The sequence below is a fragment of the Pogonomyrmex barbatus genome, unplaced genomic scaffold (assembly GCF_055798465.1).
Source record: "Pogonomyrmex barbatus isolate J1 unplaced genomic scaffold, ASM5579846v1 scaffold11, whole genome shotgun sequence".
NCBI lineage: Eukaryota > Metazoa > Arthropoda > Insecta > Hymenoptera > Formicidae > Pogonomyrmex > Pogonomyrmex barbatus.
Genome location: NW_028297107.1, coordinates 5,204,519 through 5,224,704, shown reverse-complemented (window position 1 = coordinate 5,224,704; position 20,186 = coordinate 5,204,519). Strand labels below are relative to the sequence as shown.

Genomic DNA, 20,186 nt, shown 5'->3' with positions numbered 1-20,186 from the left:
GAGGTCTACGCTCCACGTACCCGTTAACCACCGACAGACGGCGGACTCGATTGCCCGATATCGATCGTCGCCACTCTCCACACACCGGCGTTATACGCAAACAGGCTACGCCAAACGCGTTATGTTGAATTCGTCCGCCGACTAATAACGCGGTTAGTCGTGAACTTAGCACGTAACTGTCAGTACCGAATACGATATATCCGCGAGTACCTCAAGTATTTGTCACGTGACAATTCTAATCCAAATCGAACGAGCGAACGAGCGAACGAATATGAATCGACTCGTTTTCAAGCGGCACATCGGGCTTGATTAGGATCCGGATTCATTGTTTCACATCGATCACAATTGCATCCTCGAATCCTGCGAAATTTAAAAGAAATCGCCCCATCGATATATCCCATGTACCGTCGAGCTCGTGTCGAGGCGATCGTTCGAATTCAAATTCGAACGAACGAACGCGAATAAATAATAATAAATTAGTCTGGATTCATTGTTTCACGATACAATCGCATCTTCGGAGCCTGTGAAATTTAAAAAGAAACCGCCCTATCGAATGTCTCAAGTATCAAGCTCACGTCGAGGATCTCGCTCGAGAGGCTACGGTGATTAATCATTCCGATTAATCATCTTCGATCCGTGATGTAACGCCGTCACGCTCGTGTCGCTTGTAACTCCGTGAAATCAATCGGTTAGTCGGAAATCGCGCGCGACACGGGGGCTTCGCGGGGGCGTCGACAAATTTGCCGTCAGTTCCGACAGTTGGACACGAGTTAAGCAAGCGGGAGAGTTACCGCCAGATCGATTCGAAGTTTCGGGCGCCGTTGATCGACACTTCCATCGATATGCGTCGCGAACGCATAGGCGTCGCCGGTCACCGTCGACGTTAATTCAGCCGGATGCGGGAAACCGGAGAGAAACCGCGGCCGCGCGCCGAGTCGGACATTCGTAATTGGTGGATCAGACTCCCGTTAGCGGACCGACCGACCGACCGACCGACTGACGAGCTGACGTTCGTCCGGTCGCGGCCTGCATCCGGATCCGTTGACCGACAGACAAGTGAGAACGCCTGAAGGATGAGGAGCTCCCTTCGCATGCCAGGATATCGTTGAGCGATCCCTGTCCGTGTCAAAAGTTCGCCGCGAGTTAACGCCGGAGATAACGAAGTTCCGTGGCGCGGCCGACGTGTAAATAAGAAGGCGAGATACTCCGCAAAGAGTTGCGGTCTTGGTGTCGAGGAGCCCGCAGCGCGACGATCACTTCGGTTTAGGTAGTTAATAAGCGCTACCGTGCGCAACTAGGAAATACCGCGAGCAAGAAACTTAACGGCCTCTGTAAATTCACGCGAAAATATGATTGAATTTTTAAGTTGCGTTTTCAGTGAGATTGAAATCTTTGCGATTATCTCTTCAAATCTTCAAACCCTGCCTGCGCTCTCTCTCTCTCTCTCTCTCTCTCTCTCTCTCTCTCTCTCTCTCTCTCTCTCTCTCTCTCTCATCAGATATTTGGAATGAAGTTTTTCCCAGGACGCAAATCGATTTCACGGCGAAGAAATCCGATTTCCAAGCCGTAATTTTCGCCGAATAAAAATGGGAAACGCTTTTCGAGAAATATATAAAGAAGATCTATCGCGTCTTTGGAGAGTGCCACGTATAACTCTACCGATTCGCCTGTGACCCAGTTTACAGCGTGGAATCGCCGTCGCGGAGTTATTGAAAACAGTGAACACGAGTCGGATTCGCATCGGTGCTTTACGAGCCCATAATCAATGCATATGCGACAAATGTACGATATGCAGACTACCCGTGTACGCGCACGCGCGTGTGTGTGTGTGTGTGTGTGTGTGTGTGTGTGCGCGCGCGCGCGCGTGCGTGCCGGTAGCGATGGCCTTCAAACCTACTTGCAATTTTCCAACCAAGCAAATGTAGATGCTAATTCAAATGCTACCAATAACGCGTTCATATTAATATCGCGAGTCCCACGAGAGTTCGAACGAGTCCTCCGATCGATTGATTTAATACACGTGGTTATATCGCGGAATTGGAATCGAGACCGTTTCAATGAATGCTTGCGTGGAGCATTTGATGTTTGTTACATACCGAATATTTATAGAACTATGATTGACGACGAAATAAAAGAGGCATTACTACGTGCTCGTATTTGACGCCTCTCCACATCGGTTTGATTACACTTTGATACCTTATCGATTTTTCATGCTTTTGACGGATTGATATTTTATTCGTGCGCTGTGAAAAATGAATATCAAGATTATTCTGTCAGAGTACTGTCATGTGCTAGTCATTTTGTATGCTATACTAGCTGTCCCGTTCCCTTCATCTATCAAGTTGTCGATTAAAGTTTCACAGGTTCAAAGTCAATTTTTTATTCCCGAAAACTGTGAAAATCCGACTGCGTAATTTTGTGTTGTTTGTTACCGTAAAAAATCTGCTTAGGGATCGATCTCGACGTGATCGTGCGCGTTACAAATTAGTCCGCCGAGGTATCTCGGCGGGAGATGCTCGATGCCATCGCTACGCGTCCGCCGTTCGGCGAGATATCGCGGAGAATTATTGGAGATTCGTTTCGCGCGATATACAGCCGAATCGTGTTCCATAATAAACTTTATGTCGTTGCTTCCGATCGTCGGACGCAGCTAGTCTGACGACGCGACGCGCGAGACCATTATAGGACATAAAAGATCACCGACGATGCGAAGCGCAGCATCCCTGTCCCGCACGTCGTGTCTCTTCTTTCTCTTTCTCTCTTCCTCCGCATGCATGCTGCCACACGAGAACACTCTGTAACTCTCGAAAAACGGATTATTATCCGAAGAACGACAAACGCCAGCCAGGCGGAATTTATTGTAACGAGCGATTTTGTGTCTGTGATGATATTGCTGTGATAATAATCGTGGTCTCGAGTTGTCTTTACGTACGTACGAGACGTCGCTTTGTACATTTTGATCGTTTTCTCCTCTTCGACGCGGGAAAACCACTTTGTATTTTTATTCACAGAAGCACAAATTCATAAAAATATAAAAAAATGAATCCTACAAATATTCGACGATATAAAATTCAAAAAATACCTGTTTTCAAAAATATAAAATTCCGTATGAAAAATATATAAATTATTACTTATTCATATGCTAAATTCATACAGCGGTTGGAGAGGCAAAAATCTCAAGCTCGTTCTCTCTCTCTCTCTCTCTCTCTCTCTCTCTCAAGTTCTCTTCGGGCTAAGGAGGACACGTGCGAGCGAGATACGCGGGATACGCTATTTCGGAAGTTGCGGAGCAACTCTGCAGATTGATGGATGGAGATAGGATAATTTATGGAGGATTACGCGGTCTGCAAGATCTTGTTCCGGCACTCACGAGATACGCGGAACGTCGACGCGGTGTAACAACGTGGCGATCCGATAACGTCGGGGCGGAACAATTAGGACGCGCAGAAAAAGCCAGATACAGAGGAGAGATAGGCCGCGATACGGCAGCACGCCAGAGAAACGTCGTATGCAACACGGCCATCGTCTACACGCGATGCGCTTTGGCGCGACTTCGAGCGCGGCGGCTCCGATGCGCTCCTCCATCTTGCGTCTTATCAAATATTTCACTTTCCGAAGACTGCGCGATAGTATGTATCATGTATCATAATATTTTACGTACTTATCTCTCTCTCTCTCTCTCTCTCTCTCTCTCTCTCTCTCTCTCTCTCTCTCTCTCTCTCTCTCTCTCGAGGAAACTCGACTTATGAAAGACTTTTTTCGAAAAAGAAGAAAATATAGTTTTAAAGTTTAGTAACATTGGAGCAACACTCGTTTGCAAATAGTCACGCTATTTTATATAACGGTTTTTTATTCAATTCAACTTTGTATTTATTTTACGATAAATAAACGTAATTTCCTTTTTCTTCATCTCTTTAAAAACATGGAAAAAATAACACGAGAAGTTTCCTTAAAACTCGATTCTCATCGCAATTTTAAAAACAATTGGTTAGTTTTAATAAAAAATAGTTAGTTTGTAAAAAATAGATAGTTTGTAAATATTAGAAGTGTCAGAAAATTCAAAAATTTCATTTAAAAGTTCAACAATTTTATCTATTAATTGAAAAAACAAGATTTCTTTAGAAGAGATTTACAAAAGAATATGCTTGTTATTTGTAGATTTGAACATTTTTTCAAATATACTAGTAACTGATTTTTATTTTGTAAATGTAAATATTGGTATACATTCATTTCAAAATAACATTTCCAAAATAACATTAAACATTCGATACGGTAGATATAGCGCATCTTGTATTTTTATATACAAACTATTTCAATAGTGATATGGGTCAAGCTCTGAAACAATGAAACAACGAAACAAAACATAGAATTTGTGCAAACACGAGCGGCTATCGGCTAATATAACAGTATCTTATAAAAACAATATCTAGAAGCTTTAGAATGCTTTCAATGTAAATGATTATTATAATTTTATTTATCCTTTCCTATTTTCCCGATTTGTCATTTGATTATTCATTGTTAATATTGAAGGAATAAGCTGAAATAAGTTTTAATGATTAATCATATTATTTTTAATCATATCATATTTAATCATATTATTTTAAAATCGTATTATTTTTTGAAACCCAAAATATTGAATTTATTAGAATGGAGTTTACTTAGAATGAAACGCGTCCACCTAATTTGCATTTTGTTCCAATTCCATCGAGACAAGCGACACTCACTTAATTCGCAAACGAAAAAAAAAAAAGTATCGCGATCTGATTTATCGGTGACGATTAGAAAAACAAGCCGGTTAACAATTGAAATGACGCGTATCGGCGCTTAATTGCGCGAAGTGGAGATGAATTTTCCGGAACTAACGAGCGCCTCGTCGTCTCGTCATGACACCGCACGAAAGATCGAATCTCCTTTCTCCCTTTTTCTCTTATATTATTCTCTCTTTCCTGGCTCCGCTCTATTTTCGAATGTTACGCAAGATGCCGCAAGTTCGCAGCTAATGGGCGCCTCGAGTATTTCTGCGTTCGGTCCGTTAAACGAGCCAATTTACATGAAACTTTCTGATCTCGACTTGGGCTGCGAATCACGACGCGGTTCGAAGACGAAGGAGCGTCTTCGAAATTTACGGAAATTTCGGAAGCTAAGCCGGAGCCGGAGATCACGGGGGTAGTTAGATAATAAATCCTCGAAACAAGAGTAACCCCTTAATCCTTCATCTTAAGGTTCAAAAGTTTCAAATATTTATTTTAACATTTTGTAAGTGGTATTGGTATACATCCATTCCAAAGTAACATTCTAAAATAACATTTCCAAAATAACATTATAATAATATGTTATAATTATATTAACATAGCTCTGAATTATTTTTGTATTTAACTTCAACGATGTATCTTTTTCGATTATTATATGACGTATATAAAGTTTCAATGATTAATTCTTAGATTAATATTAGCAAAGAAATATATATTAGAAATATATATTAAAAGATAAATGTACTGACCGATACGAAGACTTCCTCAGAGGATTGTAGCGCAATCGGAAAGATGCATTGCGGAGACCGAGAGAAGTGCAGGAAAGTGAACGAAACCTTTAATTACGGAACTGAAGCTACAGCGATGAACGCCGCGGAAAGCTCATTTATGCGGCGAGTCGGCGACGTGCGCGCGTTGTTTCGAATTTTCCGAGGAGCTGCGCACTCACAAACGTCATTCGTATTAACGGCAGCGGTTAAATGCAACGCCGGGCTGCATGCCGGGGGGGGGAGGGGATGCACGAAACGCTAATCTGCCTTCGCCCTTCCCCGTGTCATTGGGCCACCCGAATGAAGCTCGCTTATTCTGACGCAACTGCTGCCAGAGGCCGATGTGTTCGGCCTCAAGCTCCGAAATCGCGTTAGAGCCAATCCGACGAGCGAAGGCAGAGTTTCGGTGGCGGTATTACGGTAAAGACGGGGCTTAAAGCCCGCGGTTTAATCCTGCTTACAATATACGCCCGCATAAAAGCACCATCTCCTTCCGACGTTTTCTCCGTTAACGAGCGTGTTACTCGTACATCCATCATAATTATAATACAACCGCGTGATAGAGTTATTTCAGTTAATGTCAACCAACATGTATACATTTGAAAATTTGTTGTAAAAAAATACTTAATTGGAAAGAAAGAGACAGCGAAAAATTATAAGCTGATCAACAGACTCTTTGAAGCTAAAATTAAACATCTTTTTCAATTCTGCCATCGTCAAGCTTATACACGTACAAAAAAAATCATAACGACGTGTCAAATTTTCATTAGTCGCGAAAAACATCTGTCACGACGTGCGTGTAAATAAGTTACGACTTGTGAATAACGTACGCGAAGTAATGAAGTCAATCGTTAATTATGATTAACGTGAATAAATCACAGGGGGAGGATGGGAAGGAGCAAATGACAAATTATAAATAATACAGCGGCGGATAACGTGAGCGTGGAGATGAGTTTTGAAACGTGCAATTAGCATCGGACGCATCGTGAGGTGAGTTTTAAGCGACATTAATTTACGGTATCAGCCTGACGCCGCGTATCTCGCGATTTGCGCAATTTCTCGGCGAGCCTCACTTTTTGGTTTAAACGGTCGTTCGCCGCGCGCCGAGAACGCGAATCCGATCGATCGCGATTTTAATTGCTCGTTTCCAATCGTTTTTTTGGCGAAGGAAAACAGAAAGAGCCGAGCGCGGAAAATGTTCGCGTCGCGTTCGCGTATGATATTTCGCCCGTATTGAAATTAATTGGCCGATGGCGACCGTCGTGTAAGTTCGTTTCCGAAGTTGCTTTCAATTATTGAAGGCGCACACTTTTGATCGACGTTGAATTTTGTGTCGCTTTTACCCTCGTGTCGATTTCGTCAACAATATTATTTATGTATTATTAATCAATGGCGATTCAGCTCTACGTAAATTTAATAAACACGCGCGATATTATTTATGGCTTTATATCGAGCCAATAATCAAACTCGTATGGCGCTGATATTGTAAGGGTAATTTACAGTGGACACATATAATGGAATTCTTAATCTACTGAAATAAAAGTCAACTCAAAATAGAACCACGAATTTAGCGCTCGATTCCTATCATGTAGAAGCCATTAAATTTTACCTCGTCCATTGAAAGGGTAATGAAACATCTTTTAGCAAAATCAATTTTATGAAACTTTATTTTCCAGGATAATTGGTCTGCAGGAGAAATGGTAATATATTTAATCTTTCATTTCAGTTCATCTCTGAAATTTCTTAATTGGGCGCAAATTCTACATTTGTTAATTTAGTTTTATCGATCGATAAGACTTCTTTGAGCATGATGGTACCCTTATCATCGGTCTTAGAGGCCTTGAGATTTAATTTCGCACATTGTCTCGCCTTCGTCGTAAGGACCTGCAAGATATTTGTACGAGCGATGATATCTCGAAGCGATGCTTGAAGACGTGAAACGTAGTGGATACGGCCGAGTGCATCGCCGGCGAGTGAGAGTGCGGATGCTGCCTCAGCAACATCGTCTGCATCCTTCCCTCTGCCCTTCTCACCGCGTCTTCCATGGAGTCTCCCGGGAGAAGAGAACGACGATGAACGGAAAGAAAAGGAAAACCTTTCGAGAAAAGAGAGAGAGAGAGAGAGAGAGAGAGAGAGAGAGAGAGAGAGAGAGAGGGAGGGAGGGAGGGAGAGAGAGGAGGAAGAGAGAGAGAAAGAGAGAGAGAGGGACTTGTCGCCGCGGTGAAACAATGCGGGCCTCGATCGGCCCTCTCTTCCCCTTGAGTTGCCGTGTCGAGTTAACTTCCTCTCCTCCCTGTCGCCGTCATCCCCGTCGGCGCTCGCCCTCAGAATGTACCTCGCGCGCGGAATTCCGCGGTGCGGGCATGTTCGCGTGTCACGGGGATATTGGCGTCGATATAGTTATAGTGATCGCTCAATTAAGGGCCGAGGGGACAAGAGGACGTGATTCCGCAAGAGAGGAGGTATCTCGCTACCTTGGCCGCAACTTGCTATCGACTCTCGGTGGCTTCCGATAGGAATTTTGCGACTTGCGCGCCAACCTCTTGTTCCCAGTTCTAACATGGTAGAAATCGATCGGATCTCGCAAATAAATTGCTAACAAACTGCGTTGACTCTGCAATCTTCTTCACTCGCAAGAAATATGTCCGCGTATATTCTTGCACACACACATATAGATAAATGATATTTTCAAACTTAAAACAGACGAGGTAAAAAGATCTCAACGCTTAATTTTCTAAATGGTGTTAAACTCTTTGATCTAGACGAGCTCTGTAATCTATCAGCCATTCTTTTTCTATTTTTCCCGCATCCTTCTCTCTCTACCTATCTGTCTTCTTCCAGGTATTTCCAGGAATGTTCGTGCCAGCGAATCCTAAACTAGTTCCTCTCGAGCAGTCCGAAGTGTCGTCGCTTTCTTGGACGGTGTCGCGGAATCTTATTCTCTCCTTCCTCTCCACGGCCTGTCTCTCGGGTTCGGATATCCCGGACTGGACGTCCCGCGGGACTCCTCAAGCGTGGAACTCTCGCTCGGATAATCCTTCTCCTTCTATTCCATTTCTAGATACCTCTCACTTACCGAGCTTGCATCTCAACCTCTTTCGCGAACGACCGATCTCCATCTGGCTACTCTGCAGCGGATTTTAGAGCAATACCGATTTAGAAATCGCGCTAAGGGTATCGTCACTAGTAACAATTTTGCGTGAAGAGAAGACGATGATAGCGATTGACGAATGCAGAGTGTTTTTCTCAAAATATAAACCTTTCAATTTGTTTGAAAATACAATGTGATACAAGTGGATTTTTCTATTGTAGAAAGATTTAAATTATTCCTTTCTTATAGATACAATTTATATTCTAATGACAGTTATATTTTTTTAAATAAATAAAATTTCATTATTTATTATAATATTATCGATTATTATTTTATAGAAGATTTATAAAATACCACGACTTATGATATCTCATAAGCTCGTTATTAACAAAAAATATATATCTTTTTCTTCAAATAAAATTCTTAAAACCGTAAAAGAACATTTTCCGCCGATAAAGGAAATTAATTTCTAGAATAGAAATTGACATGGTTAATAGCTGAATCAAGCGTATATCAGCTTTAGCACTTAAACTTTCTTCATTTCGATTCGATTTCCTCCGGGAGATATTAGCTTTGACACATCCAATACCTGGACGCTTTCATCGACAACCCGCCTGGACGATTGCTTCGTACGTTTATCGCAAGCGAGAATCGTAAAGCCCTAACGGAACATTCGTTCCACTTTGGACCATAATGGATGTTTATTTGCTAGCATGCCAGAAGGCACAGGGACGATAATTAGCGTCGCATCCTGTCCTCGTCGTTGCGAACGCGTCATAAAACGTGTGACAGGCCCTTCTGTTCTACGACGAGAGATCGTGTAACGAACGTTCTCGATGAAACAGCTGCCGTGTCCTATTCCGCTCTCATCCCGCGCGCGTGTAAACGCGCCTCTGCTCGAGATTAGCCTCGTTTGCTATCGCGAGCCTTTACAGCTCACCGAAACTCATTTCGTCGCTTGTAAGGTCGATGGAGATCACAGAGATGGATATCACGATAAAAACGCACCCTGTCCCGTCACCTTTCATCTATTGCCGCTCGTCCGAAGACGTAACGGAAATTGCTGACATTAGGCATATTAGGTTTAGTCCTAAACTCGACAAACTTGACAAATTAAAATAATTTTATAATTAATTCATTTATAAAATTTTGAGAAAGAGAGAGAGAGAGAGAGAGAGAGAGAGAGAGAGAGAAAGAGAGAGAGTTTCTCGTTATTTTCTTCGATTATTCATATTTTTATTTTAACCGCAATATTTTTCTCGAGATATGTAATGTAATGTAATGTATGTGTGTAATAAATTATACATGTATGTTATTATGATTATTAAAGTTACATTTTATAATTATCCTCTCTCCAATCTCCTTGATGGGAGACGGCGGAAAATTTTCATCGGCGATGGGATTCTCTGAGAAAAGCGCGCTCCTCGACTTTTGTCTGGCGATTGCTTGGGGAATAAGAAGTTCGTTATAAATTCTCGCGTCTGTTCTGGCAATAAAGTCGCGGCGAATCGCGTTATTACGGCGTTATCCCACGGGCTTCTTGCAGGCCGACGGTGATTAGCCGACATCGCGGCATGCGGACTTTATAGCGTGCTTAGGATAGTGCTTTTCCAGGACGCGACGACGACGACAACGACGAGGAGGACGACGGCAACGACGAGGAGGATGACGACGACGACGACAATGACGAGGAGGACGACGACGACGACAACGACGAGGAGGACGACGAGGACGACGAGAACGACGAGGACGACGACGACGACGATGAGGAGAATGAGGATGTCATCGCGATAAGGATATCCAAGTCAGTTTTTACCACCCGTCGCCATCTCCGAGTTCGCTGGCGAGAGGGGAGAGGGGATAAAAACATAACCAGGTCTCGGTTGGCCACGTTCAGAAAGGAAAGAAGAACGAATTCTCGGTTGTCGGTAAGAAGAAGCGGGGAAAAACCCGGGAAGAAGAACAAGAGAGGTGTGCGGGTGATCGAGGGTGGTTGCTCGTAAACCCCGAAGCATCCCGTGGGATTTGTATTATTCTTTCACGGAACGTCGTTAGGAAGAAGGTGGAAGAAAAGCAGGTGACTGGTACCTGATGTTCTTCCTCGAGTTGGGCAGATGACACTATTGCGTGTATCTACGTGTGCGTGTACGCGTAAAAATGAACACGCAGAATAAACAGTAATTTAGTAGTAATTTATAATAGTTAATGACGAATGCTTATTGTTCTACAAATAGGACAATTTGCTCGTCCTGCATTTTCCTTTAAAATGTTGATTACTCATTGTCTTGTATTAATTGCTAGAAAATGAATTCTAATGGAATAACTAGATTACAAGAGTGTATAAAAAATAAATCACGGCGAAACATAAAAGATAAAATACGACAATCAAAACAATTATAAGCGTGATATAGTTAAATTTTTAGCTTATATTAATTCGTATAATTAATAAGTAATAAACTAATGCTAATGAATGCTATGCAGCTTCATAAAATATGTTATATATTTTCATATCATTTCACACGATCTCTTTTAAACAATTTCGTTACGATTGTATAAAAAATACAATCAAAACGGAGAAATTAATGATATATCAGATGAGGTCTGATTTAGTAACATTCAGGATTTACGCGAATCGCTTGTAGATGGTAAATTTTCAGATAGCTAGGTACTTTCGTGGAAATAAATTTTCCCGTCGACAACCTTGACTCATCGATAGTCAATTGATATATCAAGCCGTATACCGAAGGGTTGGTTGTGAGTTTGGGACGCCAACAGGGAGACAACCTCTTTATTGTACTTTGCTGACTCATCGCTCTCATCATTAGTAATGATTCGTTACACATTCTTTCGCTAGTTTTAAAAATAAAACTTTAATCGTTTTTTTCTTAAAACTATTCCAAGATATTTTAAGTTTAAATTTTATAAAAAGTTCATCGCTTTGTTATGAATAATACATAAATTTAATCAAATTTTACTTCCCAATCCTAATAATTTTATAACAATTATTATACCCATAAAATCATTTACATACATAAAATCATTTTATGTAATTGTATTTTAGAAAATAAAATAAATATTTTTTCTTCTTCTTTTTCACATATATGAAAATAAGAATATTATATATTGTTATTTCAGAGCTAATTATTAGACACAAAAAGATTATATTATTTCTGCTTTTAATCCTGTTTTTGACACTTTGTTTTTATAGATATTTAATAAATAATTAATAATTATTAATTTATAAATAAGATATAAGATATAAAAGAAGATACAATATATATAATATTGCAATCGTAAATTTGTTTATCACATATATCTTTTAATATATATATCTTTTCGTATTTAGATTTTTGGAAGTATAAACTTTTATCTTCTTTATCTCTAATTAATAAGATGAATCTAGATTTATTCTCAGACGCGGTTCGCTCACGTCCGTCAGAATGCGAAAACTCTGCGAGTGGCAGCATCATCAAGCACCCTCTCCTCGCCTTCTTACGACGCGTTGCTAATGAGCAAAACTTCCCGCGCTTCTGTCCAAGGGCTTGACACCTCGCCATCAGGGTTGTTTTCAACATTTATTGCCGCGATGAATGCGAGGTGTCGCACGAGGGCGAGGGCAAGGAAACGAAGGAAAGCCACACGGGTGGTCGAGGGAGAGGTTTCAAAAGGAAGGTTTCTTATCCACCCTTTCCCCTGTTCCGGACGAGGCCTCGAATCGACCGAATCTCTCCCCTCCCATCCTTACTCCCCCGGGTCGAACGGTAATCTCGAAAAAAAGGATCCCGAAGAAGGAGCTGCGAGAATTTTCTTAGTGGATCATTCGTTACGCGCACCCTTCTTTACATTCACGAGGGATTCGTCCCGGGGTGAGGGAAGACGATGGAAGAGAGAAGAGAAGCATTGACTTGGCGTTCTGACAACCCACGCCGATCGATCTTCGCGCGCGAAAGCGTTAGCGCGGGAAAAGAAATCTTTTTTCGAATCGCACATCCGTCACGGAGCGATTCGCTCGTGGGGAGGAGAGGGGGAGGGGTAGCTTTTAATACCACTCGGAAGGATGACTGTAATGATGTTAGAGCGGACTGATCTTAAAGTTGCGTGATTGATTGATATGGAGTGTGTACGTACGTACGTACGCGCGCGCGTCAGGTAGTCTCGTGAAATCCGCATAATGAAAGAACCAAAGCCAAAGAGGGGTGACTTAAGAGTTGTTGTCGGAATCGAGAAGATTCTCATTCCGACGGAATCTCGTCGTCGATAACGCCTCGGTGGCATATCTCCGATTATTTCGACGGTACATTTTTTCCACAAGTATCAATCACTCGCGTTTTCAGTAATATCAGGCCGGATAATTTAAGCCATTGTCTCCCCCACGTCGACATCACGATGCGATTCGATTCGATTCGATCACAGTGAAATACGCCGGCGGCGCAATTACCCGATTCGTTACTGCGAATTTCCGCATCGGGAGCTATCGCGGCCGAGAGAGGAAGGGCCGCGAATAAATCGCCGCGTCGATGGTGAAAAAATTTAGGTCACGTCGTCATTGATCTCCATTCGTTTTGCGAGAAGAACGACGCGTTTGATTCATCGATCGCGAAGAAGGGAAAGAGAGAGAGAGAGAGAGAGAGAGAGAGAGAGAGAGAGAGAGAAAGTGAATGGGCGCGTTTCTCTTCTTGCCACGCTTCCGGTAAATGGCGATGTGATTTAGGTAAGAGCGACCATCTACCTATTCCGGTGAGGCAGACTGGGCAACTCCAAGTTACCGGTGGTCGGAATTCAATTAAGTCTTAAGCGTATCTCAGAACTATCGCGCCCGGGACGTCGCGGTGACCAGGAGGAGCGTCTCCTTCACGGAAACAGAGGCGGTAGATAGCGTACATATGTACTCCATTAAGGAGTCTACCTGTCTGCGACCGAGTAACTCGGGGTCTAATAAACGGGATATGTATAGGGCGCACCGCCGCCGACGCCGGTATCACATTTCAATGATCGAATTTCTTCGAGCAAAGTTCGAGCACCGCGACAACTACTTTTCTTAATAAACATTTCGCAGGAGATTTACTTTGAATATTGATTTTCAATATACGGAAAACCGTTCTTTGTATACAAAACATGAGAACGTTTAGCACAAGTTTCTGGGGTTTATAAAGATAGCGTGTAGATAATGTATTTGATATAAAATGTTGAAAATTTATTTTTATGTCATGTGATTATTTCAGATTTGATCTTCCTCGTTCATTTGTTGCAAAAATGGATTCTAGTCAACTGTTAAATAATTGACCAAGTTGAAATAGTTATATTTAAATAAAAACATGTAAAAATTCGCGTTTATGTGGCTGTATTTGCATCCGAGATTCACAGCAAAACTGTCATGAGTGGACCACGCAACGGATGTTGTGTGGACGATAAGAACGTGAGAACATGCGAGAGTTGGACGGAATACTCCACGGGTGATCAACCAACTTTATCATCTATGTTTGTAATCGGTAAACATGTTTACATGTGACCAAATGTTATTTATTTAAAGTAAAATAATAGGTGATATAATTACAATTAAGAATTGTGTCAAAAATAATATAATGATTATTTGGAATATATTTTACGATAAACTCTAAAGAAATTATATTCCGATTAAAATAATCTTAAATAAAATTTAAAAAGTTGAATATCAAAATAATTATATTTACTTCTAGAATTATATTATATATAGATGCTATATTGAATAATAATTTTATTCAATACATATTTTTTTATTATAATTTTTATATGATTAAGAGACAAGCGAGAATATTAATATAATATATAGTAAAATTATAATAAAGATTCTTCTGCTTATTGTAATCTTGTTAAATAATAATACGCGTGCTTTTTTAAATGAAAATGATATTTTAGCGAAGGAGATTGACCACCCCTGAAGAAGAGACGACGAATGTACCTGCGACTGTACGCGGCCCAGCTCATATTACAAGCGGCGCGAGTTATTAGAGCCGCTAGCGAGTTGACCCTGCCATGCTAACTGCGTTACGAGGAGGCTTGCAAGATCGCATTACTCGTTCCAGCATCCTTCGACCACATGGTACCGGAGTCCGGTATTTACTCTTGCGGGGCTCTACCCCGAGAATGACGCCAAGACGCCAAGGGACGACTACGTGATTCTATTATCGTCGTTGGAGATATATTCACGAATTCACCGGTCGTGCTCGGGATTCTCTCGCTTTTGCCACGATCGAGACAGTGATAAATTTGAAACCTTTGAATTTATAATAATAAAAAAAAAAAAAAAAAAAAAAAAAATAAACTCAAATATTATAAATGATGGTATTATAATCAGTCGTGCCGTATTTTATAAATCCATTTTCTTTTTCGCTCTTTATACACATAAAACAATTTATTATTTTCTTTCTAGGAAAATGCAAAAATCTTCGATTCAAGTAATTTTCATCAAGGGACAGGAATTCTATGAATTGAGATGATGTGATGTGAGACATTCGACAATCGATACTTTTCGAAATACTGCCCGCGATTAGCAGTTCATTGACCTTCTCTCGCTTAGGAATTACTTATTCAGTGGAGCTCGCCGAGTTCCGTTCCTGACGATTCACGACGGACGAGGAGGAAGGGCCGGGGTTGTACGAGCGCGCGAGGAATCGAAGTGAGCGGCGGCATTGCGACGAGTTAATGGTTTGACACCTGATATAAACTCGAGGAGAACTCGCCGGTAATTGCTGCCCCATTCCCGCGATCCTTTTCTCGCCATTTCCACGTCTTCCGGTCGACTATCTCTCGTCTTTTGCCGGAACGAGATAAGGGGAGGGTAGAAACGAGCGTACAAGTCGAACGTCGTTACGATTCCTTTACCTTCGTCTGGAGCGTCGCGAGGAACGGTTAAGGATACGATGCTCTTATTGGTGTTTATACGGGGGATACACTTTATTGGATCCGGAGTGCGACACGAATAAATTTAAGATAAAAGCACGTGAAAAGCACAGATCGAAGGTAATTACTCACGTCTTTCTCTGTTCAATGAAAAAAAAAAAAAAAAAAAAAAATCGTCATATCAGAAAAATAATTTTTGGTTAAAAATGATAATAATCTTAGAAGTATCTATTTTTTTTCTGTGCAATAAAAAAATTGTCATATCGGACAATAATCTTTGATTAAAAACGATAATAATCTTAAAAATATACATCTGTTTTTTAACGTAACAATCACTTTCGCCCAATCCACTATCCGTAATTTAGCTCAACCTTCTTGCACGCGATTATTCCGCTTTTTGTATTCTTTTAATCTCGCAAATCTCAACTCACTGTCGCTTTCGCCGACGTGGATCGTCCCGGCGAGGCTTTTCTTCATGGCTGACGCGACTCGCGCGGCCGTCCGGGTTTCTTTGAGTTTGTGCATGCGAATAACGAAAGAACCGCCTCTCCGCCGGTTGGGACTCGTCCGTGATACTCACCTGCAAGAATAAAAAAAAAAGATATGAATAGAGAGAAATGTCGCGCGTCCGGAATGACGCTTGCAAAAAAGAGAGAAAGAGAGACGGAGAGGGAGGGGGAGGAAGGGAGAGAGGAAGAAGGTGAAAGGCGCGAGCACGACGAACAGGACGAGGGTATGTGCACAAAGTGCATCCCCCATGCAGGAGGGGGCGGTCGCGCATCACGCAGCTTCCCTCAGGAATATCCGACAAATTCCATAGAAGTAGCGTGCCCGCCGTCGACGAGCCGGGTCTCTTTGTATTTAAATGCATGCGGTAATAAAAGGCACGTCCGCATCGGTACGGTGACGCAGGCTCGCGCGCGCGCGTCAAGTTTCCCTTTTCACTTCTCTCCCTCCTAGTAGTCGCGCCCTTTTTGCGCTTTCCGTCGCTCTTTCCCCATGCACCCACCACCCCGAGGCGAATTTACATGGCGTGTCGAGCAATGTCTCTTCGTCGAATTATGAGCGCGTTTTTGATAATCGCTCCTGGCGCCTTCTTTTTTCAGCGTGTCGTCGAGAAAAGAAGAGGGAGAAAAATGTTATCTAAACACGTGTAGTGTGATAGCAGCTGCATTTATAACACAGATTCAAAGGGTGATGTGAATTACAAGTTCTGATGATAATCCTTTCACAATTGAATATATTAATCTCGTCGAGTTGTGAAAGTTACATTCGGGCGATTTAATTATCGGACGGGCTTTTTAATTATCGGTAATCAAGATGTCAGAATTATCGATATTCGAGACATATCGAGAAGTCGATGGAAAAAAACGTTGCTTACAAGCCGATAATCATATCAGTTGGATATCGTTCTCTCCCTCCCTGCCCTTCCTCCCCCCCTCTTTCTCCCGCGGAATTTAATTAATCAAAATAAACAAACGTCGACGTGAGATTTTCATGCCAGACGTGACGGACGTCGTCGGACTAATGGAATTTTTAAGTAAACGGGTATAAATTACTCCGAGCACGTTTGTTCCGCGGCGCGGCGCGATACCGCGTCGCGTCGAGCGCGGTCCGGCATGAATTTTCAAGCAAACACGGCTGTAAATTACTCCGAGTATTTGTTCTGTTCATTCACCGAGGTTGACGGTGGAGAGCGAGCAGAAGGCGAGGCAAGTACATGTCTCGCCGTTGTCTCTCAGAATTCCCCCCGATTTCACCCCGAATGGAATAGAACTTCTCCCCACCCGCTTTGCATTTCACTAACATCACCAATATACAATTCCGCATTCAATTCGCATCGCATTTTCAATGTAATAACTTACCTCTATCGTATAATAAAGAGATTCTTTTCACGCGAACACACACGTCCGATGTAGTTTTTCACGAGAAAAATATAAATTACATACACAGTAACACATTACACTTTCCAAGAATTCAGTAATTACTCGGCTGCTTACTACCAAGAAACAAAAATGATTATTCAACAAGCTGCGAAAATAAAACGTTTAAATTATCCTATTTGAATTACGGTACTTTAACCGATTGTCCACGAATTGTCGACGAATCGTTGTTTCCTCGCCAACGAGGCAATTGCAATTATCATTCGCGATTATCGTCGCGGGTATTCGCGCTCTCTCGCGGCGGCTTATCGGGCGTCGTATCGTCGCTGAATAAGCCGACGGTGACTCGCAATCGCGGATCGCGACCGCAAGTCGTACTTCAGACTTTATCTCGCGCTGGCACGCCGTCGTGATATTTGCGACGAAACGAAACTTCGTGGGGTCGCGGTAAAGAATGCGGCCGCGCGTTTCGGCTTGTAAATTCTTTCCCCGGCCACGCCGCCGCCGCCGCCGCCGCCGCCGCCGCCGCCGCCGCTCTCGGAGTCCGGTGATGTACGAGCGCGAAAGTTGCGCATCCCGAGGCTCGCTTTTCCATGTGCATACCTTATCAAGCGACCGCGAGCCGGTAACGCGATGGCACCGCGCCCCGCGGGTCTTAACTGACATCTGCGCGGCGCGAAATCGCGGCCGCGATGCAGCTGTTCCCGTAATAAAGATTAACTACCTCCGGCCGTTCGTCCGTCCATCCGTCCGGGGCTCGCCTCGACCGTTGCGACAGCGTCACGGAACGACTGAATTTCGCGGATGCTTTTTAACCCCGCGCGCTATATGCCATGTAGCACCATGGGCAGGACGCGCGGATTCCGTCGGATTTCATCAATATTTTCCTACACGGCTTTCCAGCATTTTTCGACACGTTTTCGGGATCTCCTTTCAGATTGAAACGCCTATCTCCCAACGCGCGTTTCCTCGCTAGCTACGGATTAAATTCTCTCGTGGGGTGTTTTCTTCTTGTTTCATGTAAAAGCTTCTTCCGGAAATAAGAGAGTAGTTTTGCACATTTCTTCCATATGTGCTGGAAGAATTAAAGGTAGCATCGATTGAGGAAGATCCGACGAAACCTCTGGCAATGGCAATACTCGATTTCCCGGTGGACTTCATTCTGGAAAATAGGTCGAGCAGGTCAGCGAGATCGTTTCTTCGCGATGCGATTCGAGCTCCTAAACTCTAGCGAGGATGATGATGTTCGGTATCGACTTGGGAGAGAGGAAGCGTGCTCTCGTTTCCCTCGTTCGAAGGGATTCGCGGAAAGGATCGAACTTGATAGGAAGTTTCGAAACAAAATACTGCAGAAGGAGGTACTCGCTTATAGTTCCAGTCGAAATAAACAGTAATAGTAACATCGGGAAGAAGCAAGCTGGAAAAGAAAGTCAATGATCGAGAATATGAGCAAGAATCGAAACGAAGATATGGCAAAATCCTGATGCATGAAAGATCAGATCGTTTCGCAATTGAAATTCGCAAGAATTTTTGAAATTATTTTTGAAAAATTAAAATTCATTTAAAACTAAAGAAAATATATAAATAAGTAAATTTATTCGGTTTTCTTTAAAAGGAAGCCAGTTCTTTTTTCGGAATATTTATTATCAAAAGAGAATAAAATAAAATATTACTAATAATAATAAGAGTAATAATAAAAATTGATCCGAAATGTTAATATATTTAAATTAAAATGCACGGAAATAATTAAAAGACTAGAAATAATATTTTTTGATGTTTTTTAAATTTAAGAAATAAGAGAGAAATAATAATGTAATTTAATGTAATAAAATAAAGTTAAATAATATCAAATAATAAAAATAACTGACTTAAACCATTAGTTAATAAAATATTAAATAAATCACAATAGAAATTCGAAATAAAGAAATCCCACTACATTTTCGACCAGAATTCAACTTTAAAACCGACGCAGAGTTTGAACTGGACGCGAATGACCGGAAATGGGACATTCGCGAAAAAAAGGGAGAAAATGCGGAGGTGGAAGTCACGAAGGAGTTACGGGAGCCCGGCTTCGGAAGAACACGTGGGTTTGCTCGAGACGGATTCGGAGCGCGAATCAGAAGCTACTCGCTCGAGCCCTCTGAGAGGGCTCTCCTCCGATTTTCGCCGGTCATATACTCGATTCATCCGGTTCTCCGTTTCGTGACCCGAGATTGGAAGCCCCGCGTGAGATGGCCCGGAAATAACGCGGCCAATCGCAAACGTAGAGGAGACCCGTTCCATGGAGGTCCTCGCAATGCGGTCCCGCGTCTTTTCTCTTCGTGAGCTCCAGATGTTCGGAATCCATCCGGTAAATCAGCCGCAGCGGTAGTCGTACAGAGGGATATATCCGCTTATTGAGGCAGAAATAAATCCCCATCGATACGATATCGTAGAAGGAAGGAATTAGAGCGGAGCCTATTGCCCTATAGCTGGAGCCTACGAATCCGAGGCTTCACCTGCACGTTCTCGCATATTCACTTCTCTTTAAGTTTTCCCGCTGCGCTTTCTCTAAACCGCAATGTAAAAATAATCTACGAAATACGTGAGCTTAATATCAATACGATTGGATATTCAAATTTATTTTGAAAAGTAGATTTTAAAATGTTCCACTTTCAAAACGAAGCAGAAATTTATATTGCATTAATTGTCGAATGCGTTTGTTGAAAATACTATTGTTCTTTTTGGACTCCTTGATTAAATTAAGTCAACGATTTTGAAATAAATATATTTAATGTTAATTTTCTTTGATTTAACGTAACTACTGTATTAA

The 20,186-nt window shown here is 42.1% G+C and overlaps 1 protein-coding gene across 13 annotated transcripts in view; it reads right to left on the bottom strand.

Annotated features, from left to right (window-relative positions):
* pxb (putative Hedgehog signaling attenuator pxb) overlaps window positions 1-20,186 on the bottom strand; it is a 347,458-nt gene that overhangs the window by 166,795 nt on the left and 160,477 nt on the right. For 2 of the 13 annotated variants that reach the window (XM_089071041.1, XM_089071035.1), the window contains exon 2: window positions 15,923-16,071. The exons of the other annotated variants lie outside the window; for them this stretch is intronic. The gene's annotated coding sequence lies outside the window, so the exon portion shown is untranslated. The remainder of the gene's footprint in view (window positions 1-15,922; window positions 16,072-20,186) is intronic. 13 annotated transcript variants of the gene reach the window in all.